At 44.4% G+C, this 27,825-nt stretch overlaps 1 long non-coding RNA gene across 8 annotated transcripts in view; it reads right to left on the minus strand.

The window, feature by feature from the left end:
- The window catches only part of LOC125112663 (uncharacterized), a 413,145-nt gene that overhangs the window by 38,647 nt on the left and 346,673 nt on the right, over positions 1 to 27,825 (minus strand). For 7 of the 8 annotated variants that reach the window (XR_007131218.1, XR_007131217.1, XR_007131212.1 and 4 more), the window contains 2 exons: positions 23,712 to 23,871; positions 4,699 to 4,778 (listed from right to left, as the gene is read on the minus strand). This is a non-coding gene — a long non-coding RNA (uncharacterized LOC125112663). Of the gene's footprint in view, positions 1 to 4,698; positions 4,779 to 23,220; positions 23,370 to 23,711; positions 23,872 to 27,825 lie in introns of all 8 variants that reach the window. The other variant, XR_007131216.1, reaches the window with a different exon arrangement.

Genomic DNA, 27,825 nt, shown 5'->3' on the forward strand with positions numbered 1-27,825 from the left:
ATCGGAGCTACCTACAGCCGCGGGCCCACGCCAGAGCCACAGCAACCCCAGATCCGAGCTGCGTCTGCGACCTACACCACAGCTCACGGCAACACTGGACCCTTAACCCACTGAGCAAGGCCAGGGATCGAACCTGCAACTTCAGGATTCCTCGTCAGGTTCGTCAACCACTGCACCATGATGGGAACTCGGAGATATAATATACATTTATTTTCAATAAAACATTTGAAAATTATCCGGATGAATGCGTCAGTGGATGAATGATCAAGAGGGAAGCATGGTTAAACTAGGATCAAACCAAAGCAAAACAGAATCTTAATACACGCCACGGTGAGGTTTACAGAATACCTGGATGTGTACCGTCAGATTTAATGATGTCAGGTCAATACTATTTCTACCTATTATAGATGACAGTGAGGCTTGATGAGATTGGCACAACGGCCAAGCTGGTGGTTTAGAAAGTGGGCCCTGGAGTTCCTATCGTGGCTCAGCAGTAAAGAACCTGAGTAGTAGCCATGAGGACGCAGGTTCGATCCCTGACCTTGCTCAGTGGGTTAAAGGATCTGGCATTGCTGTGAGCTGTGGTGTATGTTGCAGATGTGGCTCAGACCTGGCATTGCTGTGGTTGTGGCGTAGGCCGGCAGCTGTAGCTCTGAATTCGAAATTCGACCTCTAGTCTGGAAACTTCCATGTGCCACATCTGTAGCCCTAAAAAGCAAAAAAAAAAAAAAAAAAAAAAAAAAGGCGAAAAAGAAAGTCGTCCCTGGAGTAAAACTACTTGCATTGAAATCTAGCCCCTCACTTGCTAATTGGACCAACGCACAGCATTATCATCTATAAATCGGGGAAATGATGAAACCTACCTCATAATTCTTTTTTTCTTTCTCATTTTTAAGGCCACACATGTGGTATATGGAAGTTCCCAGACTAGGGGTCAAACAGGAGCTATAGCTTCCAGCCTACAGCACAGCCACAGTAACGCAGGATCCAAGCTGTGTCTGCGACCTACACCACACCTCACGGCAATGCTGGATCCTTAACCCACTGAGCAAGGACAGGGATTGAATCTGCACCCTCATGGCTACGAGTCGGGTTCATTATCACTGAGCCACAATGGGAACTCCCTACCTCATAATTCTGTTCGAAAGGTAAGTGAGACAATCCATGTAAATGCTCAGGACAATGACAAGGAGGTAACGAAAGTGGGATAAGTCTTGGCTATTGTTTTTGCTGCTGAGCGCCTCATATGACGTCGCAAGCTGGTGCTTTAATCAAGACTTAAATAAAGAAGGATATATTGAAAATTCAAATGGTGTCCCATGGAAATAAAGACTTATGGACCCTGCACCTGCCATAAGACAGCCATCAGGAGTCTTCCACACCTCTCTCCCTGGGACCACATACTAATTTTTGGCTCTCTCTGCATATCCGTTCCATGGCTTCTTTCTGCAGAAGGAATCTCTTTGCAAGCTCATTAATAGCAAATAGCCCAAGAGGAAGCCTCAGCTTTACCTCTATGTTTTCTTTCAGTTTAAACACCTCCCAAGGTCCACCTACCATTTCTGGGTCTCTGGGCTAAATTTTTCAGTGTGAGACTCCCAACGGCTTTTACCACTTAGATTAATGATCTCCCCACTTAGACTAATCAGAAATGTCTGAATGGATCAAAAAGAGCCAACACGAACACAAAGATCTACTCCTTCTGTGGGGCCAGTTTTTTCTTTGAGAAAGCAGTAGCAGAGAGCTGGGTGGTCCCCCTGAAATATCACCTCAGTGACTTACTGGGTACTGAAACCAGACAGCCTGCCTCCTGACCATTCTGACGCCAAAGGACTCCTGTCATCTGATTCTATTCTGACTCCACACACCCTGTCTAACCTCATGGAAGGTATTTTTGAAATCTACCCCCCCCCCTCCTTTTATTAGGGCCACACCCGACACACATGGAGGTTCCCAGGCTAGAGGTCAAATCAGAGCTACAGCTGCCGGCCTACACCACAGCCATGGCAAGGCTGGATCCTTAACCCACTGAGCAAGGCCAGGGATTGAACCTGTGTCCTCACGGACGCTAGTCAGGTTGTTAACCACTGAGCCATGATGGAAACTCCAAAATTCTCCCTTTTTTAATGGAACATAGACATAGGCAAAGATCACCAGTTCCTTCAGTGCTTCAGATGGAATCTTGTGCTTCTGACAGAAAGTTCAGATCCTAGCTACTTGCATTGGTCACTCCCCAATTGGTGCTGAATCAAGGCAACACTTTGCAAAGCTCTTTTCTACGTTTCCCGGACGCATCCCCACCCCCTCCTCTTCCCTCCCCCACTGCTACTCTTGGTACCATGGTCACCATGACAACCCTTAAGGTGATAGGGCTGGTCCATTATTATTTGTAAACATGTTGTTACTAGCGACATGGTTTCTCTACCGAAACAATTTTCATTTTCTTTTCACTCTCATAGATTCCTGCAGTGTGGCTGTGCCCATACGGAGGCACGGGAAGTCAAGACTTGGATTTATTATTTTAAAGTAAACATAACATTTGTTAGAACCTCAGTACAACTAAGTTGGACACCAACACAGAGTGCCTATTTCAATTTCATTGGAACATAGAACATCAGAAGGTATCTGCTAGACCCTTTATGAAAGACCCTTTCATCCATTATGAAAACTTAAGCTGTAGATTTTCTTTGGGTCCTAGAGAGTTATCCTTCTATAGGAATCAGTACCCTTTCCCCCTGTGTTGACCAGCTGTTCCAACAAACGCCTTGAAATGTGTTAGTTTTTAGCGCCCTGTAGAGAAAGACAATGTGAAGTCTTTCGGCACCTACTCTACTGGAAGAATATGAATCACCGCCTCAATCATAAACACCAGGATGTCCACGGAGACAGTAAGGAAATAAAAAGGCTTAGGAGGAGAAAATGAGAAAAAAATCAACTCCTTAAAATTGGTGACATCATCAAACTAAAATGGAAAAATAATCAAATCCTATTTTAAAAGAAAAACATACCCAAGTCATTCTACCTAAAACTCCAAATGTAGGAAAACCTTGGACAAAACTAATGTGTCAATGGGTTCAGTGTTTGAGATAGTTAAACATGTGAGAAATTGGAAAGCAAAAGGGACAAATGAGATGTCAAGTTTCTGGCTCCAGTTTTAACAACCCATTTATGTCCTTCTTGAGTTTGATTCCTAAGTAGGCTCTAATCATACCTTATCTCAGACATAGACTTCAGTAAAATGAAATACTAGGAGTTGCTTACATGCATTATCTCTTTTCACTGATTTCAGGTTCTTTAAAACAACTCTTGATACCACCACTATCTCTGTTGGGTTACTAAATCTGATGGACATTGTCCATCCCTCTCTTTACTTGTTCTCTCAATAGCATCTGACACCGTTGTCGACAAGGTTGAAGGTGCCTTCCACCTTGAGGTGCTCGTCTTCCCTGGCTTCTGTGACTCACTGTGCTCTCATCTTCCCTCCTACTCCGGCTGCTCTTTCTTGGCATCCGACCTCAACCAACGGGCATTGATCGCATCCTCACACGCCGGAGTTCCTCAAGGTCAAACCCAGGGTCCTTTCTCCTTCTCCCTCTACCCACACCCCCACCACCCTGAAGATGAATTCGTGACTTTGGTTATCATGAATTCTCTCAAATTTGTAGCTTTCCCCCAGATCTCTCAACTAAGCCCTAACGCCCCAGTCCGTTCAGACTGCCAAAACAAACTCCATAGACTGGGGGGCTTAAACAATAGGCATTTATTCCTCAGAGTCTGGGGAGGCTGGAATATCCAAGATCAGGGTGCCTACAGATCTGGTGTCTGATGCGGGCCTGCATCCCTGCTTGTAGGTGGATCCTTTCTACTGTATCCTTGCATGGCAAGGAGAGAAGGGAAACAAGCTCTCTCATATCTCCTTATAAGGTCACTAATCCCATCACAAAGGCTCCAACCCCATGACTTAATTGCTTCTGAATGGCCTCACCTCCAAATACCATCACACTGGGGTTAGGTTTCAGCATACGAATTTGCAGGATGGGAGGGTATGCACACAAATATTCAATCCAATCACCTAGTAGATCCAATTGCCTCCTCAAAGTCTCCACTGGGATGTCTGTCAGGTACTTTTATTTTTTCTTTTTGTGGCCACACCCACGGCATATGGACGTTCCCAGGTTAGGGGTCCAATCAGAGCTATAGCTGCCTGCCTACACCACAGCCACAGCCACAGCCACACCAGATCCGAGCCACATCTGCGACCTACACCACGGCTCATGGCAATGCCAGATCCTTAACCCACTGAATGAGGCCAGGGATCAAACCTGCATCCTCATGGGTACTAGTTGGTTCATTAACCCACTAAGCCACGACTAGAACTCCCACCAGTCACTTTGAACACACCTATCTGAACCTAAACTTTCTAGTTGGAATCCAGGGCAGACTCAGAGCTTAAATGAGTCTCAACTCTCCTTTACTTTTATCAACACCCACATGTTCACACTAATCAGCTTCTGCACATAGCAGATCGGCAGATGCTGCGGGAGAGAATGGCTTCGGACTCAGCCAAGTTCATAGAAGAAGAGATCGAAGAACTGATCTGATATTCCCTTTGGTCTGGACAAGCGCTGAGGCCTTTTGTCAGAGAGCCCTGCAGTGAGAATCACAAGGTGATGGGTATAAATTATGTTGAGAACTCACCTGGATCCAGAGATCCTGGGGGGAAAGCCAACAGTCGTTTACAGGAGCTTCCATTTACACCTCTCTGTCCCCCTGAGGACCTGAAAGGAAGGGTAAGTCTTTGAGACCTGTGAGGTGTGGGAGCAGGAGGAGCCTGGGGAGGGGGGGACAGAGGGGATTTGAGGCAGTCAACGAGAGCTGACGACCTGCTGATGCAATGGCACCTGCCTCCAGGAGGGGGCGTGGCCACCTGTGGGCTAACCCCAGTATTCCCCCAGACGTCCTGTCTCTGAGGGAATCCAGAAATGAGCGAAAAGGACAAACGTCAACCTGTAGAACCTGGCTGGACGAGGGCTGCTGGGAGATATTGAAAAGGAGCTGCTAGAGTGAACATTCAGGAAAAGCACGAAGCAGATGTTCAGCAACTAAAATTTTTTGATTTTTTAACTCAAATAATATAGTTAATGATGATAAGGATGATTACTACTGAGACGTAACTTCATAGCCTGAAAAAATACAAAAAGATAGAAATACGGAGAAAAAAATACAAAAAGATAGAAATATGAGGCTAGTCCCAGAGACTTGGATCCACGAATAAAAAGAATATCAGAAGCAGAGAGAGAACTTTAAAATTTTATTAAGTGACTTGACATTTTAAGATATCCTGATATATCCTTCTGCACTTTCATTAACTTACTTTTTTTTTTGTCTTTTTAGGGCTGCATACATAGCATATGGAGGTTCCCAGGCTAATGGTCAAATCAGAGCTGTAGCTGCCAGCCTACACCACAGTCACAGCAATGCCAGATCCGAGCCGCATCTGCAACCTACACCACAGTTTATGGCAATGCCAGATCCTTAACCCACTGAGTGAGGCCAGGGATGGAACCCGCATCCTCATGGTTCCTAGTTGGGTTCGTTTCCGCTGAGCCACAACGGGGACCCCTCATTAAGTTAATGTTTTATGGAGATGATATTGATATAGGAATAGAAAAATAAATTTGAGGAAGAGTGAGGAGGCCAGCGTGGCTGGAAAATGGTGTTAAGAGATGCAGTTGCAGAGGCAATGTGGTCTGGGATCACTGGGGACCTTGTGGGTTATGATACAGACTTCCACTCAGAGTGATGTGGCAGCCACCAGAGGTTTTCAGAAGGGCAATGGTGCAGTCTACTTTATGTTGTAACAGGCTCCCTGTGGCTGCTGGGCTGAGAATAAATTGTAGGGAGACAAGGGCAGAAGCAAGGACACTAGTTAGGAGGCTATTGAAATAATTCAGGAAAAACCTAAAAGGAGGTTACTGTCATCCTTCTGGCTTCAACGACTCCTTGGAGTTGGCCAAACTCTAGGCAGATGCGGGAGGGGGAGCCGAAAAGATAACCTGACTGATTGGCTTATCGGATGGGAGTTGAAGGGTCCAAATGACTCCACGTTCTTCCCCCAAAAGAAAGACTGTGGAAAGAACAAGCTGGCAGGAACATCAGGGGCTAACTTTTGGATTATTGATTTTTAGAGATTCCATAGACTTTTCCAAGGCTGCCCGAACATCGATCCTGGGTTTTGAAGGGTCCAGAATCCACCAAAGTCTCTTGAATCTTCCTTGTATGTCTTGCCACCACCAACCCCCCAGCTCAGGCATCTCCCTCTGTTACAGGAAGGTGGGGAAGAGAAAAATCAACTCTCTGTCTTGCTCCTCCAATTCATTCTGTCTCTCCTCACAAACTCCCCGCTTATCTCCCCATGAATCACCCAAGATCTCCTAAGAGCATATACCTTTGCGGAGAAACTCCACAAAGACTCCCAGGCACTTTGGCTAGTGGCCCACAGCTTGTTTCTCTGGAGGAAATGAGGTACGTCCCTCCAAATAGTCTCTAGACACGTTAGTATTACTTAGCACGCATTAAGGGTATCGTCTATTCCAGGCCTGCGCATTATTTTATTTAATTATCTCTATAAATCCTTGCTTGTGTCCTGATAGTGGTGCTTATGACTGTGAGTTTTGGAAATTTTCCTACTGGTTAAATCTCAGCTTCCTAGATTGTTAAGTGGATGGTATGTTTTACTGCTAAGAGGATTCTCGGCGTTGGCATGAGAATGATAGAGGTGGCTGGGTCCAAAGCACCAGCAGAGAACTTAGCACTTCGTAGATGCTTCTCAAATGTTAATCCTCTAGTTTATTTCTGGCAAAAGGTATCTTTTTATTTATTTTTTGATCAACAGTATTTTATTTTTTAAAATTTATTTCTTATGAGGGTATAGTTGATTTTCAGTGTCAAGTCAATGTCTACTGCATAGCATACCCAGTCATACATATATACCTATACATTCTTTTTCTCCTACTATCCTCCATCATGGTCTACCCCTAGAGACGGGATATAGTCCCCTATGCTGTACAGTAGGACTTCACTGCTTATCCATTCTCAATGAAAAGTCATATTTTAAGTGAAATATTATACGGATATCATTTTTAATTAATCAAGAGGTGATAACAGAAAATGAATTTTCAACACCCTTATTATATCAGGATGGTTTGAGAAACAAAAGATAGCCAACATCAGGAAAGGTCATGTGATGTGACAGTTTAACGTAATGGTCCAGAGAAGGCGGCAGTCAGTCTCAGACAGACAGAATGGGTATGGCTGAGGTCCATGAGTAGAACATGAAGGACTTCTGGACACAGGGCACTGAGGGAGTCAACATGTGGAAAGGGAATGGGGGATGTTGCTTGGGGAACGGTGGATAGACCAATTTGACTCAACGGGTCTTTTCAAAGAAAGGAGCAGTGGGACTTGAGGTTTAGAAACAATAAGAGGAACAAAGTAATTGTTGGCATCTAATGCCAAAGGTAAGGATGGGCACTTTCCTTAATGGGCAATAGAGTAGTTATCAAAAGCTCTTGAATCAAATATTAATAATCATTTATACAACATATATGTTAATAATCATTTATAGAATATATATAAATATGTATCTACAGTAACCGCCATGCTCAAAATTCTGCATTAATTATGCAAAGAGGCATCATGAAGGTTTAACTCGGCTATGATAGTCAGTTTGATTAGATGAGGAAAAGACTGGAAACAGAGATCCCAGTCAAGAAACAAATACTACAAGAGATGAGGTTTGATATGATTAGGGCTGAGCTAGGATGCTGACATGGGCCATTAAAATGGGAAGAGGAGTTCCCTGGTGGCCCAGTGGTTAAAAGATCCAGCACTGTTACTGTCACTGCCATGGCTTGGGTCATTGCTGTGATGCAGGTTGTATCTCTGGCTAGGGAACTTCCGCATGCTGCCAGCACGGCCAAACAGACAAAGAACAACAAAGAACAAAAAACACCCAAACAAACAAACAGAAAAAGGAAAGAACAGCTGTTAAAGGCACCAAAGAGCAAGATGCGCCAGCATCTGTAGGGTGACTGGATGTGATGGGAGAGAAACAGAAAAGGAGTGTCAGAGTTTGTTTCGAGGTGCCCAGTTGGAGTTACTGAGAGGACTGTAATTCCATGGACAGAAAAAGGGAAGTTAGAATAAATGCTGGCTTGGCGAGGGAGGTAACAAACTCTTTTTGAGATAATAGCTGTCTGTTGTAGATGACAATTTGGAAGAGAAAGAAAGAGTTGTCTTTCCATCCCTACACTGAATATTTCCAGTTGGATAGGAAAGAATGGCTTACAAATTAACTAGGAAAAAAAATCAATATTATTTGGTTTGATTACAATTTAAAATTAGAATCTGTAGGAGTTCCCTGGTGGTTCAATGAGTTCAGGATCCAGCCCTGATATGGCTGTGGCTCTGGTAACTGCTGTGGTGTGGGTTCGACCCCTGGCTGTGGAACTTCTGCATGCCTCTAGGTGTGGCAAAAAATTAGGATTTGTATTATTACCTAAACTTATGATTTTAATGCAGTACATTTATTTGCAAAGCACATTCTACCACCTCCTAAATTTTAGCAAGTCATACTAATCTCAGATGATGAGTATGGGGTCTAAGAAATGCCAGTGCAATATCGATCGCCCCTCCCGCTCGCCAGCACCTCTGTCTTTCAGATCTGCCCAGGCAGTATCATGTGCTTTAAACATGCAGACATTTAATGGAACCATAAAAACCCTTGGGGAGGGATCCTGAGAATCTCGTGGGAGCTGGAGGGAACCACAGTGACTACCGAGGGTTGGTCCACACCAGCAGCTTTGTGCTTTCGTTTTGTAGGTTCATGTTTTTGTTCTGGGTCCAGATGGGCTTCTGCGATAGAATCCCTTCCTAAGCAGATCCCATTTGACTGATTACAGCTTTCCTTCTGCATGGCTCCCCCTCCTTATTCATGGCCTCTGTCTGTTTCTGCTTCCACTCTGCCAAACTGCAGGGTTTTTATTAGCCCAAACTCCCCCGACTGCGGTCCCACCCTCTACACATGCCTGCTGCACGGTTCCGTTATTACTTTTCCAATAGAGAAACAGCCTTGACGGAGATGCTTAGGCCTCCTTCAAAGGGAGGGAGGAAAAGAAAGATAAAGGGAATACAAATCTTTACCCCTTTCAGAGGCATTTTCACAGCTTTTAAAAAATCTTTAAAAACCAAGCCTTCTCTTGACGTATGCATAGCATTTGGCTTTGTCCTTTACATTTACGCTGAAAAACCACAGAGAGCAAAACATACTTGCCTCCTGTTATCTTTGCCTCTCTAGCTTCTCCAAGAAGTCCGGGTATAAATAAATTACCCAATAATTTTAGGACCGGGAGCGTATTGAGTTTGTTATAAGTGGCAACAGGTGGAAACATGTTATAGCAATTGAACTGGGTACAACCATGCCCTTTACAGTTCTAATGTAAATTCCATATGCATATGTGATCATTTTAAAACGTGGTGGAATTTTTGAGTGTCTCAGAGGCAGCTTGAGAGAAGAGATGAATTACGTGCTTTATGATGTTTTTCAAAAGATAAAGTTCAGCCCTCATTTGATTTGGAAGGAAGGATGAGATGGAGAAAAGACGAAGTGTTTTGCAGCTTCATGGTCCTATGACTTAGAAATGCCAGGCAATGTGGATCTAAACGCTTTACTGAAATGATTCCACGTTTTCAGGTTGGTTAACTTGGGCTGAAGAGCTTTTCGTTGTTGTTGTTGGAGGCTGCCTTCCCCCTTTCCCTGGGATTCTAGGGAAAGATGTAAAAAGAAAACTAAGCTCAGAATTAGGATATAAAAGGGAAAAAATGCAGATAGGTTTCTGGCACCAGCTGCCTCAGAAACGCAGGCCAGGGAGCGCTTTGCATTTTGTTCAAAATAGTTGGAAGTGGACCGAAATTGCAGAGATGCCTACCTCTGGGAACCAAAGCACCAGGCAAAGGAATCTGCCAGTCCTCGGGAAAGGCGGTGCTAGGAGCCAACAATGTTTTGCCCGTGGAAAGGCGCAGGGCTGTTCAGAGCTGCCCACACACACCGCCGGCTCCCACACACGCCCCTGCAAACTCTTCCAAGACCTGAGCAGAATCAAAACCGTGCAGGGCCCTTTTCTTTGGCAGAGTTGAAAACACAAGATGAGGTGCTTTCCAGCTTTGTGGATGCGGCGGCGCTTGTCGATTTATATCTGATCTCAGATTTGGAATAGGCTCATCTTTTGAACGTAGGGCATAAACCCCGTGTCCTGTCTGAAGTGGGAGGGCCGAGGACTGAGGGTAAGGGCCTAAGCGAGCAAGAAAAAAGAAGGCTGTCTCAGTGGCTTGGCTGGGATCGAATTTGCATGGGGACCTCGAGAGAAAGTCATCTCCCGTGCCTCGGTTTCCTGGTGTGCAAGGTCACTGGCTTCTCTGAAAGACGCGCGGTGAATAACGCCTGGCTTACATTTCCCCTCCATTTGTTGTTTATTTTTGCTTCCTGTTTGCTCTTTCCCCCAGCCTCTGAGCCTGACTTTCAGAGTTTATTTTGGGGAGGAAAACAAGGAACCACATGAAACAAAAGGATGAGGAAAAGGTGTGGTGCCAAGTTTCGAACCCACTCAACCTCGTGGGTTGGGAGTTTCAAGCAACCTCCTGCCTCCCGAGCTCTCTGTTTGTTTGTTCTTGGCCAAATGCAGCTTCCTGTTTTTAAGAAAGACAGCTTCTAAAAATGCTTGAAAGGACTTCTTGGACATCAAAACACCCCTCCCAAACAATATTTGGATGATTTATCATGTAAATGAGTCACAACACTTGTGAGCAACATTTCCTATAAAGTATGTGTGGGTTGTAAAAATTAAGGGGATAGTGCTTAGCGAAACATACTTGGGTTATAGAAGATCAAAAGCCCTGGGAAACCAGTTTGAGATGTTTGCTGAATCTAAAAGGAGGCCAATCTAACCACTCGCAGCTGAAATGCAAGCAAACAATTCATTATTTTGAAGAGCCCATGGATGTGATTCCACTCCATCTCCGGCTTAGGACTCCTGTGGCAAATCATCTCCTTGAAGGGACCGGACTATTGCTCATGAGTAATCTGGGGACCGGAGCTCCAGGCTACCTGTGCAGGTGGAGGAATGACTCAGGTCCAGGCACCTCAGCCTCCAGGCTCACGTGTCCTCCGGCTCAACGGGGCCGTGTCCAGAGGTACGGTCTTCTCATCACCGCTCCTCGGTCAGACGGGAAGACCATATCGTCAAAAAGGCTCAGACTCCTGGTTCAAGTCTTGAAGTCCACTTCTTCTTTCTTCTTTTTAATTAATGATTTTTATTTTTTCCATTATAATCGGCTGACAGTGTTCTGTCAACTTCTACTGTACAGCAAAATGACCCAGTCACACATACACACACACACGCACACACATTATATACATATATGTACATACAATATATAATATATATTATATATACATATACACACATTCTTTTTCTCACATTATCCTCATCATGTTCCATCATAAGTGACTAGACACAGTTCCCTGTTCTACAGCAGGACCTCACTGCTTATCCTCTCCAAATGCAATAGTTTGCATCTGTTAACCCCAAACTCCCCGCCCATCCCACTCCCTCCCCTCCCCTTCTAATTCAGAAGCTTAGAAAGCCAGCATCCTACTGGGATGGACTGCTCTTCAGAAGTACCATTTCTCCCATTCAGGATTCCACATGCCCAGGGACGTATTGGGAAGCACCCCAAATCCACATTATCTTCAATAACATCTCCTATAAAGCACCCGTAGGAAAAATCGGTGCAGAGATTTAGGATATGAGCCAGTCCACAGAGCTTATATGAAGCATCTACTATGAGTAAGTTATTGCAATACATAAAATTCTGAATTTAAAACATGAAGGAGACTTTGGCCTTAAAGAACCTTGAGTCTTGCTGAGGGAAAGCTGTCTTAGTAACAGTACAAGGCTCTGTGTGACAGCAACTCGTAGAGGATGGTTAGGAAAATCTGGATTTTTCAGATGGGAGAGAAAGTGCTCTCCTGAGGGTAACAGCGATCCTTTCGGAATATACGGCATAGAAAATAGGAAGGTGGGAGGGGTAGAGTTTACAGGAGGAGATACATCGTTTACATGGAGCAGACGAAGTACCCTCAAGTCCTCAATAAGTGAAGCACACGGCAAGTTAGTGAAAAGATCCAGAAAAGCTGGACTGAAAGTTCAGTACAATGATATCCAACTGTGTTCCTCTGAACCATGTGTGATCCTTGAGGAAAAGGATTATGTGATTTAATTTATTTGGGACGTTTGTATCAAAAACGTTAAATCCAAAAGACTGCAGGATTTGGTGGTGGGGGGAGCATTTCTCTTTGAGAAAAAGCATAAATATACAATCTGTTTGACAAAACTATGCAGCAGAAAGACAGTATGACTAGATTGGCAGATGAAAAAACACAGCAGCTACAGGAATTGTTGTTAAGACTTCATGAGCTTCAGCATATAACCCAACATTATTTCTTCTGAAGCATGGTGCCTGGCACATACACAATAAATGCTGTTGGGTTTTGTTAAGAGTTGTGTTACTTGGACAGGGAATTTGACAAAAGATGCTCAGGATATATTTGTAGACAAAGTGAATGCACATCATCCGAACGATCGAAACTGTTAAGGGGCTTTGCAGTGAGTGGAATGGCCAGGTAGGGAGATGCTGTAAGCCCAAGGGGGAGCCTTTAAACGCGGAGGGCTTTGATCATCACCTTTAACCTGCTCAGCGTGTAATCGATGACTTGACGTATAAAAGTGCGTTGATCCAACCTGCAGATCATGAGAAGTTGGGAAAGTGAGTTACACTGGGTCACAGGATCTTAATATGACCATCTCAACAGACTGAACAGGAGTCTAAAAATATATAGAAAGGAAAAATACAGAGTCCTCTCTTTGAACCCAACATCAACACACATAGAAAATGGCAGGGAGGAACACTGCCAGGAGTGAATTAGAAAAAGACTCAAGGATTTATAGAAGACCATAAGCTCAATATACGGAAACAGGAAAAGGTGGGTTATAGCAAGTGTAACGTGATTTCAGGTCGCATCAGCAGACATATGGGATCTAGATTAAGGGAGGGGGGTCCTATTTGATCTGCACAGGTCACATAGCACAGTGTAACATTTAATACAGTACTTGGGAGAGATGAAGTCTAATTAGAGCTAAGTGAAAGTCTATGACCAAAACGGTGAGAGGACTTTACCAAAAATGACCCACCCACAGTAGGTGCATGGGGACTTTTTAGTCTTAAGGAGACTCAAGAGCCGGTATGGCAACTGTATTCAAATATTTGGTGGTCTTTCGTTTGAAGAGAACTTAACACGTGGTTTCTATAAAACCACATGGTAGAATGAGGGCCAATAGTTCTGTAACAACCTTTTCATCAATATGTACGGACAGCCAATTCTGTGTCCAGCATCCTGCTAAGCAAGGAAGCAGACACAAATAAGAGAAGTGTCTGCCCTAAAAGAGCTCTTGATCAACTGGATGATAGAAGCACAGGCAGCCATAACCCAGCATGACTCCTGGGACCCTAGTCCTGCAGGGCACGTCACTAAAAGAGAAATGAGCTATGAGTTATTGTGTGTGTGTGTTTTTTTTTAAATCAGTACTATAAATCACATGATGTAAATACTGACATATTTTTTTAAGATTTGTAATTTTTTTTTTGCCTTTTTTAGGGCCACGCCCAAGGCATATGGAAGTTCCCAGTCTAGGGATCAAATCCGAGCTGCAGCTGCAATGCACACCGCAGCTCACCACAACACTGGATCCTTAACCCACTGATTGAGGCCAGGGATTGAACCCATGTCCTTGTGGATACTAATCAGGGTCATTACCGCTGAGGCATGATGGGAACTCCTAATTTTTTTTTTTTTTAATCTTTTGAGGGCCGCACTCATTGCAAATGAAGGAACAGGCTGGGGGTATAATCAGAGCTGTTTCTGCCAGCCTACACCACAGCCAGAGCCACAGCAACACCAGATCCGAGCCGTGTCTGCAACCTACACCACAGCTCACGGCAACGCCAAATCCTTAACCCACTGAAAGAGGCCAGGGATCAAACCCTCGTCCTCGTGGTTCCTAGTCGGATTAGTTTCTGCTGCGCCATGAAGGGAACTCCTAAAAATTTTTTTTTAAGTTCAGAATTTTGTAGGTCTTATCCTGCAATTTTTCTTTCCCCAGAGGCAACCACTGTCACCTCTCTTTTTTTTTTTTGTCTTTTTGCTATTTCTTTGGGCCGCTTCCGCGGCATATGGAGGTTCCCAGGCTAGGGGTCCAATCGGAGCTGTAGCCACCAGCCTACGCCAGAGCCACAGCAACGCGGGATCCGAGCTGCGTCTGCAACCTACACCACAGCTCACGGCAACGCCGGATCGTTAACCCACTGAGCAAGTGCAGGGACTGAACCCGCAACCTCATGGTTCCTAGTCAGATTTGTTAACCACTGCGCCACGACGGGAACTCCATGTTACCTCTTTTAATAGATTATTGTACATCACTTATCTCTGTGTCTCTAAGAGGCAGGCTTGTATCGTTACGTCTTGATTTTTCAGTCTTAGGTTTGTCTGGTGACTTTCCCTTATGGATGAAGGTCTAACTCTATCTCCTTTCATCATACACAGGACCCTGACAGCCTCCGTCTTCTCAGTATAATTATGCTGTTTTTGGTTAAGGCCAAGATCCTGTTATCATGGCCATGAAAACTATTCACAGATTCATAGCTCCATCATATACAATGTGGGTACTTTTCCTTTCTGACCGCTTTTTATTTTCCCTAGAATTCATACTTTTCTTTTTCCTTTTTTCTTTTTTTTTGGCTGCCCCCCGGCATATGGAGTTTGGGGATCAAACCTACGTCTCCGTGCTCCATAGACACTGGTGATCCCATCACCCCATGGTGGGAACTCCTTTTCTCAGTGTTAAATTTACTTCATTTTATATGTATTTATCACCAGTTCAACCCCAATCATGTCATCATTTGTATCTATCTTTCCTTAAGAGATTCAGGGCCATTCAATTGCCATTCATGTCCATCTTCCAGGATCTCTCCCAAACCAGACGATCGGTGCACAGCTCCATCCTCGAATCTCCTTACACAGCCGTCCTGAAGATTCTCTCTGCCCCTCTCCTCTGTTGGCCTCCTCTCTGCCAGGACCCATGTCTTCTCTAGTTAACAATCTCTGGAGGAGCACATGCCGAAGTAGTTTTCCATGTGCGAGGAATCAGGAGGTGAGCTTCTGAGACATGGAAGACTGGATAACATCTTTATTTTACCCTCATATCTGATTGATGGTTTATCCGGGTCTAGACATCTAGATTGGAACTCATTCTCCTTCAGAATCTTGAAGACATTGCTTTGGTGCCTTTCACCTTCGGGGTTCCCAAGAAGTCCAAAGTTATTCTGATTCCTGATCCTTTGCATGAAATTTTTTTTTTTTTTAGTAAACTTTTAGGATTCTGTTTGTTGAAATTTCCCAAAATCTTGGCTTCAGATGGGTCTATTTTTGGTGATCTCCTCCTTCAGGAACTTTTCTTGAGTAATTCTATTGACATTTTCCTCCCTTCCATTTCTCTAGTGTTTCTGGAACTCCTGTTTTTTGGATTTGGGGCTACTCGTTACTGGTCCCATTATGTTCATATTTCCTCTTTGATTCACAACTTCTTCATTTTGTAAAAATTTGTGATTCTTATTATATAGTTGCATTTATATGTTATCTCCTTGATAATATTAATAAAAACTTGTAAATACCAACATTCCCCTTTCACTGCAAACGCTTGTCTCAGCCAAGTTGCTGTATGTGAGGGGAAGGGGGTATAGGCAGGCACGTGTGTTCTTTGCTGTTCTGCATATTCCGTGTTGGAGGCGCCTCTCAAATCTCCAGTGATTTTTATACTTAGGGGTAGGGCAATCATGAGTTGATCTGCTGTTCTAAGTGCATGAACGGGGACTGTTAATTGTCAGTTTCACTGTAGAGTGATTTGGCGGGCTGGCTTTAATGGCACATCTTCCCTGTCCATATCTTTATAGCTTTTTGGCAAAGCAATGTTTCTCACAGGATATTTTTTTCAATATTCTGCCTGGCAGCCAGCATGGTGGGAGCAGGTGGACACAGAGAGTGGAGGGTGGTAGCTCTCAGTGTACATGGGATTGCTTTCTTCAGTAAGATATCTGTCTGCACAATCCACTGTGCCTGCTGCTACTTAAGGTCCCAAGTTTTGTGCTTTTCTAGATGATAAACTGGAGATGGGGGGCATGCTGGCATAGTGAACTAGGGAAGAGGTGATGTGCTCGTTTCTTTCTTTTTCAACTAAATTTTATTTTATTGATTTTATTTTTTAGGGGCCCTTGAGCCACAATGCACATTTTATTTTTAATTTTTAAAAATTAAAAAAATTATTATTTATGTTTATCAAAGTATAGTTGACTTACAATGTTTCTTCAACTTCTGTTGTAGAGCAAAGTCACCCAATCACACACAGCTCCCTGTGCTGTACGGCGGGGCTCCACTGCCCACCCATTCCAAGTGTAACAGTCTGCATCCCCACACTCGGAACTGCCTGTCCATCCTGCTCCCTCCCCTTTCCTCATTTCTTAAAAAAAATACTTTCAACCACTTTATAAAAAAACTACCCCCTTTAGTCCTACTTCTCAAGGTACTTGATAAGGCCACATTTTGAGGTTTTGGGGATTATGTAATGTGAATCTGGGTTTGTTCTCAGTTTCCTCTATGGCTGGCTTAGTACTTCTACTCTTTGGGTGTCTAAATCTTTTACCATCCACTTGTCTGATTTCTACATTCCAAAATTATTTCTTCCCTCTTGTGTGTGATCTGAGATGTTTCCAGAGAAAGCAATGCTGGTGAAGATTTTTTTTTTTTTGGACAATAAATCAGATTTTTTTCCCCAAGCAGTGAAAGCAGAAAGGAAGAACACCACCACCAACAAAAGGGAGGTGAGAACTTTCCTGGAGAATCCAAGAAATGATGAATGAGGCTAGGACATCAGATGTTTGGTGGTGGGATGAGGCAATCATCAGGAAGACTGCAAATAAAAAGTGATGGGATAGAAATGAAGGGGGAACAGAGAAGTCTAAGATGATTCTGTAGCTTCTAGATTGAAACGTAGTTGTCCAGAAATTAAGGAAACCTACGGGGGTGGGGGGGCATTTTTTTAAAACCACTTTCTGGGTCTTATATCTCCCACAATGGACTAGGTTCCTTCAGTATAGGATGTGCTGTCCTTCTTAGGAGCTGTTAAGCCCTTGGGTGGCCAGTGGTAGGAAAGATTCCAGATCACTCAGCCTATGAAAAATGCCAATTTCCAGTATATGTATATACCTCTTTTAAGCTACTTGGGCTCAGGTAAGTTTAGAGAAGCACTCCTCCTGGGGAGGAGAAGGGAAGGAGATATAAAGAGGCTGAGAAAAAAAAAAAAAAGAGAGAGACACGAAGAAAAAAAAAAAACAGTGATGACATCATTGCTGTGTTATAAAACTGAGCCTTAAATCTGTAAGAGTCATTTCTGTTCCATCTCAATAGGGAGAAATGTACTGAGCTCTTGGGGTCGTTGACTAACAGGTCTGCCAGATGCATCCTGGGTTTGGCTGCTGGACCAGAGCATTCCAGCTCATGGTTTAAGATACAACAATGTATTATTAAACCTGTTTGTAACACAATGTGCAAGATGACATCATACCCCTGGGTGTGTATGACCTCACCCAAAATGTGTGCCCTGCTGTGCAGGAAAAGTGGAACTCCGGGATACAGACCGTTAGGTAGAAGTGAGTATGGAGCCTTATAAAGAGCTGCTCTTTCCCCGTCCTTGCTCTCTTTTCTCTCAAATCCAAAATGTTCTTTAAAGGAGGCAGAAAAATATTTTATGCAATTTTGTATCAAAATGATGTCATAAAAATGCTGAGAAAAATGCATCTGAAATGAATGAAAAATAGATAGAGCCTCAGGGGATTTGTGATTTCGAGTCTGGGATATCAGTCATGGTCATCCAGGAAATAAAAACCACTGAATAGTTAGAACAGTAGGAACTTAATGCAGGGAACTGGTTATACTGGAGATAGAGCAGCCAAGAAGTCTATTGAGACGATGAGGCCAATCAGATTGGCAAAGGCTAGAAGATGCGGCCACCTGTGAGCTGGAGGCAGGGAGGATGGGGAGCCTATTTGGTGGGCAGATGAGATGCAGCTGCTGCCGGAGATGCCACGGGAGGCAGAGAAGGAGGTGCCCTGGCCTTCCCTCCCCTCTTTGGACCCTCCAATCTCCCCAGTTTCTTTCTGAAGGGTGGAGTCAAGAGGGAAACCATTTGACTTAGGAACCTGGGAAACCCAGCCTGTAGGGGTCAGTCCCCCGCAGAGTAAAGCAGAACAAAGGGGGGTTAGGAATAGATTTAAAAACAAAGAGGTCCAGCCAGAACCAGCACATCTGGAAAGACAGACGCTGCCTTCAAGGCAAGATCATCATTGACTGCGAGATCTGTGCATAGTGAGGAGAGAGCATCCAGAACTGGATGTGGAAGAATTAGGAGCTTACTTATGCTGAACATCATAGAGGGCAGCCCCTCCCCCACTTCCATAGGCAGAACTTTGGATTGGACGTCGGCCATGGGTCTACCCAGCATGCTTCACTCTTTTTAAATTACTCTTCACTGATAAAATCAAGCATGGACCACAGTGGTGAAAACCATTATTTTAGTAGGAAAAATTAAATTTCATGTTTCATAAGTGTGGTTTTTTGTTGTTGAGGCTGTTATTTCTAATAACACTGATATCCAATACATACACATTTAGTTATCACACAGTAACTCACTGCAGGGTGATTAAATTGTTTTCACAGGTCAATTCCGCTCCCAGACATTCCTACCTCAAGATTGAAGTAGTTTCTTTAAAAGGGATATTCAACAGTTGACTGTGGATGCAATGTGCTATTATTAACTAACATGTAATTAGTTCATTAAAAAAAACCCTCAACTGAATAGCATGTAACTTAATACAATCTATCAAGGTGGAGAAATCCACAGTTTCTCACAAATGGGAGCAAAATTACAGTGCAGGGAAACTGGAAATGAGAAGATGCCAGCTGGCAGGACACTGAGTGTTCAGATTACTGTGTGTTTATGACCTCTGTGTTCTAGAAAAAAAATTAATTAGATTATGCTATTTGAGAATCTTGGAATGCCGTGGCTCCATGCCAGGCTTATCAGAACCACATATCTGAAGTTTAATTAAGCTGTTTTAAATTTCACCCGTATTTCTAAGCTTTGAAAAAGCAACAAACGTAGGAACTAATAAATAATGGTGGAAGATTCCCTCAGATGATGGCATTCAGTGTAAAATTATGGGCTGTTCCACAGTCTACTATACACTAATTTTCCTGACCATGAATGTGATATGAAGCAGTGCTCTTTCTTTAAGAGTATTTGGAAAATAAACATATGCAACATGGGAACTCTAATTGTAGAAACACAGAGAGTTGCTTTCAAAAATTCAATCATTCCTTTAAGACTGTGTCTATATCTCAGGTTGGGGTCAAGATGGAGAAAGGAGCGTGAACTCCAGCACAGAGAAAAGGAAGCAAAGGCAGATTTGCTTCTTGTTCACCTTGAGGAGTGAGTCTTACTGACTGACTTTCCAGCTGGTCAACGTGGGAGCAGGCATCACTTTTTAAAAATGTACTTCTTAATTGCAGTAAACTACACACAACATAAAATCAACCATTTTAACTATTTTTAAGTGAACAGTTCAATAACATTTAATACATGCACATGCTTGTTGCAATTGCCACCATCCACCTCCAGAACTTGGCTTAAAGTTCTTTTTGTTAATTGCATTTTAAACATTTTTTAAAAAATTAAGAATTTCTCTAAGAATATTGGGTCGCTTTGGTCAAGGGCTGGAAATGTGCAGGACATGACATCTGCGTCTGCATGTGTGGAGGCCAGTATGGTCCTGATTCACGGTCCTGCCAAGTGAAGTGTCTAAGGGGTGCAGTTGTATGATGAGAGAAGAGAGTTGTGACTGAATAAAGCAACTGCCCAACCAGACTTGTGGAAGGAAAATATTGGCTTCGTTTGAGAAAAGGAACAAACATGACAAGATAGAAACTGATGCCACTTTATTCCTCATATGGAAAGTATGAGGAATGGGTAGGCTATGTAGTTTGTTAGTGGATTTAAAATGGTAGTGATTCGTGAAATAATGAAGCTATTTCATTCATTCGACAAGTACTTAGGAGCACTTATGTGTACGAGACATTAGGTTAGGCAATGAGGGATTCATGGTGAACAAAGACTAAGCCCCTATTGCCATAGACCTTATATTCCAGTTGGAAAGAGAGTCGATACACTGGTAAATATATACTAAATGGTGGTAAATGGTGAAAAGTAAGGATGGATACGAGAAACAAAAGCAAATTTGGCTTTCCTTCTCCTGTTTCTTCCCGCTTATACCAGCACAGAGATGAAAGGAGGCCATCTAGTCAGAGGGACCCTTCATCCACCCAACAAGCCCTGGATTTCATTCCTTGCTGGGCCCTCACCTTGGGGCACGGTGTGATAACCTAGGGTGCCATGAAGCTGAGGCTGAGCTGGTCATGGTGTGAAGAACACACTTGCCTTGGCTCTCCTCTCTCTGTCTCTCAGTTTTTTTCTCAGTATCTTGGTTCCTTTTCCTCTGATTCCTTTATTTCACTGGCCAGACATATGACTAAGTAAGCTGCTTATTTCTCCCACAGATGGGCAGTGGAAAACTGCCATTGTGTGCCACCATGCTAGCTGCCACAGGGAGTTAGGCATATGTAGGGCACGGTTTCTATGCCCTGGAATCCACTGGCATATAGATGTGTAGTTGAGAAGAGGACCGCTGATGCTACGTATCGTGTGAAGAGCAGAGGTGACGCGTGCTATGAGGCGTTCAAGAGATGCTGGGAGAATCGGGGAGGAATTCATAGGAGGGGCAACTCTAGAGCTAGATCTTACTGGCTGCAAAGTGCAGCATCACGTGAGTTAAGAGAAGTGACCTTCTCAACACAGAAGAGGTAACCAAGATGGCCACGGCTGCAGAAATATTCTGGAGGAAGAAGACTGAAAAAAATCTGACCAGAGGTCAGTGCCCTTTGAAACAGTATCTCTGCCTGGGGAAAACACCTGGCAGAAAATTAAAATTCAGTAAATAGATTGTTTTATCTAAATAACATCCACTCACATATTCGGTTGATGTCACCACTGAATTAAACTCATCCAACCATCATTCATTCCACAAATATCAGGAGATGTGCCTAATTTGTGCCTGTCCCGGGGATACATATAGCCAGTGAACAAAACAGAAAAAGCCCCTGCTCTCATGGGACTTTACACTCGGGAGGAGAGAGATTTTGAACACAGCAGTAAATAGGGATCATGATAAGTAGGCAGAGTGTGATGAAGAATGAAAATCACGAATAGGGAATGGAGCCTTGGCCCTGAATATGGAGGGTGCCCGGCCTCCTTAAGGAACAGGAAAACCAGTGTGGCTGGAACACAGACCAAGAGGGAGAGGAGAGACGAGGTGGTCCAAGGAAGCTGGGACCCGAGCTCATGGAGCCCTGTAGGCGGACATGCAAACCTTGACACTGACTGTGAGAAGAAGAGGAAATCACAGAGAGTTTTAAATAGCGGAGTGAGGGGATCTCACTTAGGTCTTAGTAAGAGAGCTCTCACTCCTCTGCTGTGAACAGACTGAAAAGTACACATAGTTGTGCTGCAGACATGCCTGAAAGCCACTGCTAATCTTACATACTCTCTTCTGATACTTGATTCAGGAAAAAAAAAAAATCAAGCTGGCTGTTTATTATGTCTAGGTCAATGATGAAGTGATGGATTGCTATCAATGAGGGTAATGACCGGTAGAAAATATAGTAATATATATCTATGTACTAATAATTGATATTAATTATATGTTACATAATATGTTAACATTAATATCTATCTATCTCTCTATCTATCGTGCACATGTGCAAGAGAGACAATGTGCAAGGAAATGAATGGATTTTATGGTTGTAGCGTTGTCTAGACCAGCGTCAAATCTGTACGGCACACGGCGGGATGGGCAGGGTAGAAGCCCAAGGGCAGGAACTGATGCTCTGTCTCACAGGTGGTATTTCTTCTTCCAGAGGGAAATCCCGAGCCTGTTCCTAGTGCCTTTCGATGGACTAGATGAGCCCCGCTCCGATGGTCTACGATCTCCTCCACATAAAGTCCACGGATTGCAGATGTTAATTACATCTACTGCATCCCTTCCCGGCAGTACGGAGAAGAGACCTCCTTGAATAACCGGGTACCCTAGCACAGCCAGCTTGATACATGAGCATCATCACCGAGAACTAACCCATTTTCACCCAGGAACAAGTTGACAGGCTTTGTGTCAATTGTGACAGTTCTTTCCTCTACTCTCTGCTCTCTAATCGACATTTTTGATTATGAAGATAGACTCAGATGTGAATTTCCTGTGTGATAGGCTCCACAGTCAGGTTCCAAGTGACAGATGACGAATTAGAAAGACTGGACGTGGTCTTGTTTGTGAACTCATTAACACTGGGAGCCTGGCGTGTGCAGTGGAACGTTTCAGTGCCAACGGGTAAATTTCAGCACCAAACGGCAGCCACCTGGCTCTTGGGTCCAAATTTGCTGCCATCCAACCATCTACCCTTAAATATAAGAAGAGTGATACAGCCTGTACTTCAGTCCACATTCAATAGTCAGATTCCTCTTTTAGCAACAAAATAGTGCCTGTGTGACTTTCTGTGGGTCGTGGGTAAGTTCTAGGGATGAGGAAAAACAACCCTGCAGTTCATCCTATTGACCCCAATGAACTCTGCTCAATAAATATTTGCAGAGTGACCGAAACGCCAAAGCATGCCTTGAGTTTAGGCAACTTGGTGACATTTCCACTGTGAACACTGTGCTACTACAAACTTTATCTTGGAAAACTCCTGATAGGTGGTAAAATTGCTCTGAACCTAGGAAACTGCGATTGGCCAAACTATGTGCTCTTGGAGAGAAACATTTCCTGTGTATTTAAAAAAAAAAAGAAAAAAAAACCAACCCCGAATGACTAATACACTAAGAATGTTCTCACCTTCTCCAGCAGAAGAAAGAAGTCAGGTAGAGCTTTGCAACAATCCGTGGTCGCAAACCTCAGCAGACACCCAGGTCATTAACTAACCACACGCATGTGGCACATGGAACGGAACATCCCAGGGCTCTGAAACCACAGGCATCTATCTGCTGGATTAAAGGAAGCAGTTTCACAGGCCCGGACAGAAAAAGGATGTGGTGAATTTTCAAATGGTTCTGATTTATAGGCAAGAAGGTGCAAGGTTATGGTACACAGAGAAACGAACCGTTACACTTCTCGTCACCACCACCCCCTTCCAGAAACCCCAGCGGCTGTGGTTTCTAGGAAGATACCAAGACCGTCGCCATTACCGTCGCCTCCAGCCACACATGTGTGCAGAGCGAGTCTTCAGGAAGAGCCACCCAACCCCTGCCCTGGGTTACCAGCCAAGCCAGGGTGTGGTATTTTTTCCTGTTTAATTAAAAAGGAAAAAAATAAAAAAAGAGGCTTACCCATTTGCTGTTGCCAGGTATCTGAAAGTTCAAAAGGTAAAAAGCATTTCCCTCCACAAATAAGCCATGGAATGTATTTGGAAGTGGAGTTTTCATCAGCACTTGCTGTTTCTGATCCCCTTCCTCCACTGCTTAGGAAGGTGAAATGGGGAGTTCTTTCCTGAAAGAGAAAAAAAAAAAAAAAAAAGAGCAACTTTGTATTTTTATTTTGACATCAATGGGAGGGGCTCTCGGAATGTCCGGTCATCTTTCAGATATTAATATAGGCTAGTAGCACGCTCAGATGGGAGGGATTGTCATGCCCCCTTGGGCCTGGGGAAAGTTCAGGTTTCCCTTTGCAGGAAATAATAAAAGGAATCCACGCTCCATTCAAGGAGGATGGGCCACGATGGCACTTTATAAACCAACCCATCCTTGGCGAAAGGTTCTTTTCATAAAATTGTATTTTTAATTTAGAGTGATGCAGAGCGGAATGTCGCACTTACTGCATCAGGCCACCTGCAATGTCCCACAAGGGCTCCTGTGCGTGGAACCTTGCAGGATGCCACCACAGGATTCCTTCTCGGGCTGAACCCCGGGCGGGCGTGAGTTGATGGAGGAAACGACACTTGAATGGGGCCCTGAGAGGCAGACGCTGTGAACACTGGAAAAGGACAGAGCCTCAGTGGCTGCTGCCTGCCTCATCTCCTCTTCCAACATCAGCGGCCGCTTTTGCGCTGACGAAGAAGACGGCTTAAATTCCCGTCGTCCACTCTGCGGAGAGTCCGCACCCACCCCAGTACACCTCCCAGGGCTTTGGGGCGTTCTCTCTCTTTTAGTCACTTTCCTCAGCAGCCAACTTGTAGATTCCTGCTCCATTTTTAAAAACGCTCATTCATTTTTTAATTTTTATTTTTTTAATTTTTTTATTTTATTTTTTTTATTATTTTATTTTTTATTTTTTTGTCTTGTTGTTGTTGTTGCTATTTCTTTGGGCCGCTCCCGCGGCATATGGAGGTTCCCAGGCTAGGGGTCCAATCGGAGCTGTAGCCACCGGCCTACGCCAGAGCCACAGCAACGCGGGATCCGAGCCGCGTCTGCAACCTGCACCACAGCTCACGGCAACGCCGGATCGTTAACCCACTGAGCAAGTGCAGGGACCAAACCCGCAACCTCATGGTTCCTAGTCGGATTCGTTAACCACTGCGCCACGACGGGAACTCCTTCTATTTTGTTTTATTTTATTTTATTTTTAATTTTATTATTATTATTTTTTTGTCTTGTTGTTGTTGCTTTAATTTTTATTTTTTGATGGCACTCAGAAGTTCCCAGGCCAGGGATCAAACCCAAGCCACTGCAGTAACAATGCTGGATACTTAACCTGCTGAGCCACACAGGAACTTCTCCAGCCCCATTTTTTTTCTTTTCTTTTCTTTTTTTTTTTTTTTTTTTTTAGGGCCACATTTGTGGCACATGGAGGTTCCCAGGCTAGGGGTCCAATTGGAGCTGTAGCTGCCGTCCTACACCACAGCCACAGCAACGCAGGATCCGAGCTGCATCTGCCACCTACACCACATCTAACAGTGATGCTGATCCTTATCCCACTGAGCAAGGCCGGGAATCAAACCTGCGTCCTCATGGATGCCAGTTAGATTCGTTAACCACTGAGCCACGATAGGAACTCCTTCCCCATTTTTAATGAAAAATAATATGGTTCCTCCTGTCTTAATGCTCTTCTCCCAGACAAGAGTCCGTGGCCTCAACTTTCATCCCTCAAGCAGCCCATTAACTCTACATGGAAGGACCTGCTGCCGCTGAGATAAGTGCTGCCTGTTCCTATCACGCGGCCACCTGGCGGGCACCTGTTTCACTCTTTGCAGGCGTGTGTGCACCCACTCTGTGCAAGCGTGTCAAGGAGAATGTCGTCTTTCTAGTACATGAGGGTCTGAGGGCAGGGCAGGGGATGGGAGAAGTACTCCCTGAGAAGAAACCCTGGCGGGACGGAGAGGGAAGAGGGAAGCCTGGGATAACTTCCAGGAATGGATGGGCACGTCTGCCTGGCTCGTTGGTTACCGGAAAGGGGATTGAGGTCTTAGGAAGGAGACTTTCCAGTAAACAGAAACCAAATGCAAACCGGCAGAGGCTAACAAGGGTGATTCTATGGGCGGTCACAGAGGCAGCACTGGTGCCAAGTCTGGCTCCCTCTCCGGAAAGTGTCATCAAGTTTCCCCTCTATCTCTGAGCTGTTTGGCCTCTGCCTTCCCAGACAGGTTCTCTCCAGAGGGGCCCCGGTATCTCGAGGCCATGCCTCATCTGGAGAGTGTTTAAACTGATGTTTCCAGGGAGTCACGAAGGTAAAATAAAGGTGAAATTCCAGAGCCAGCTCATCCTGTGCTGTATTTGCAAGGCAAAGGTGGAAGGGCTAGTTCCAGTGCTCCTGGGTTCTCCTGACAGAAGGAAGAGTTTGAAAAGGGTGGCAGTACATGGGGGTGGGGATCTGAAAGGAGAGAGAGGAAGGATTTGTTAAAAAAAGAGATTTTTCGGGTGAGAACTCCTCTCCGAAGCCCTCTCTCTGCCCCGAGTGCCTCATGTGTGCTACCTCTTGAGCGTCGAGCCTACGGAAGACCCACCTATGGGACCACTCTGAGTTGGGGCATGTAGAGCGGTGACATCTGAGTCACAGCTAACCACGAACACAGGATGGAGGAGCTGTTTTGGGATCAGCCCACAGCTCAAGGTTTGCTGAGAGAAAGAGATGTGTGTTTCTGAAAGACGAGAGGTTGGCCTGATGGGAGAAGAGCCAGGATGGGCTGGAGGGCATCTTAGGAACATGAAACTGGAAGCCAACTGTATGTTCTCCGGGGCTGCAGAAGAACTCACAGGAAATCCATTCTAGTGGGTCAGGGGAGCTGCAGGAAGTAGGTTTCCAGTAATGGGAACATCCAAAGAGCCCATGAAAGCACTAGCAAGAGGCAGGGATGGTTTTAGAGGTTGCCATCCAGAGCGCATGAAGCCAGCTTCGGAGAGGGGCACTTTAAGTGTGAATCTCCCTCCCTCCCTCCTTAACATTCCTCTGTCTCCACCCATAACTCTGATTCCAAAGGGATCAGAAACCAGTTAGGATGTGGAGGCTTCCCAGCTGCCTCCCAGCCTGAAGCAGTCCTAAGTCAGGGGATGGGAAACTCTTTGATGTCAATCAAGTTCAAAGGTTGCATTAATATCTTGGATGTGACATTGTAATTTCTGAAGTGGACTATACTTGTGACTTAAAGTGACTTGAGGATCTAAGTAAACTCAGAAAATTGGCTTACAGGAACTTTTATCTAGGTCAGATAGAATTTGAAAAGGCTAGTGGAAAACAAAAAATAATTTCATTGGATTGCAGTATAAATTCTGCTTGTTCAATGTTTACATCTCTCTACAAATCATGAGCCAGAGAAAAAAAATACTCTGACTCCTCCAGAAACCATATGATTCTCTAAAAAGATTCCTTGTTTCCCCTCTTGAGTCAGTCCCCTCCCCCCCAACCAACTCTGTGACAAGAGAGTCATATGGTATTAAGAGTCCCATCTGGACCCCATCCACGGAAGCAAGGGGTAGATTCTAAAAGGAGAGGATGCTGGCAGGACGCAGACACCCATTACATCAGGAGATGATGGCACAGGGATTCCGAGAGCTGGTATGCCAAACCTCAAATTCCACTAGATGGGTTGGGAACATTCCGTCGGGAGCCCAGATCTAGAATGCGAGTAAACCCAGCAACATGGAACAGTGCCTGCTGTGACATTTGCCGGGCTCTTTGTCATTCCCATGCCATCCACGGCACCATTTGTGTCACTGAAAATAACCTGTCCACGGGGTCTGCACTGCCCTCTCTGATATGCCTATTGGGCAGGGTGAGCAAAACGGGAGCCGCAGTGGGTCCTTCAATACTCAGCATATAGGTGTAAAGACCACAGTGCTTCCTAAGAGTATTCTGGAAAAAAAAAAGGAAGCTCTTAATCCACCTTGCAAAGGCAGCTCATTCTTCACACATCTTGAGGTAACAGGTCCTTTCACTTATTCAAAAGATATTTAGATATACTTTTTCACATTGATTACATGCTAAACACAGTGTTGGGATCTGGGAACACAG

Source organism: Phacochoerus africanus, chromosome 12 (genome assembly GCF_016906955.1).
Source record: "Phacochoerus africanus isolate WHEZ1 chromosome 12, ROS_Pafr_v1, whole genome shotgun sequence".
Classification (NCBI taxonomy): Eukaryota; Metazoa; Chordata; class Mammalia; order Artiodactyla; family Suidae; genus Phacochoerus; species Phacochoerus africanus.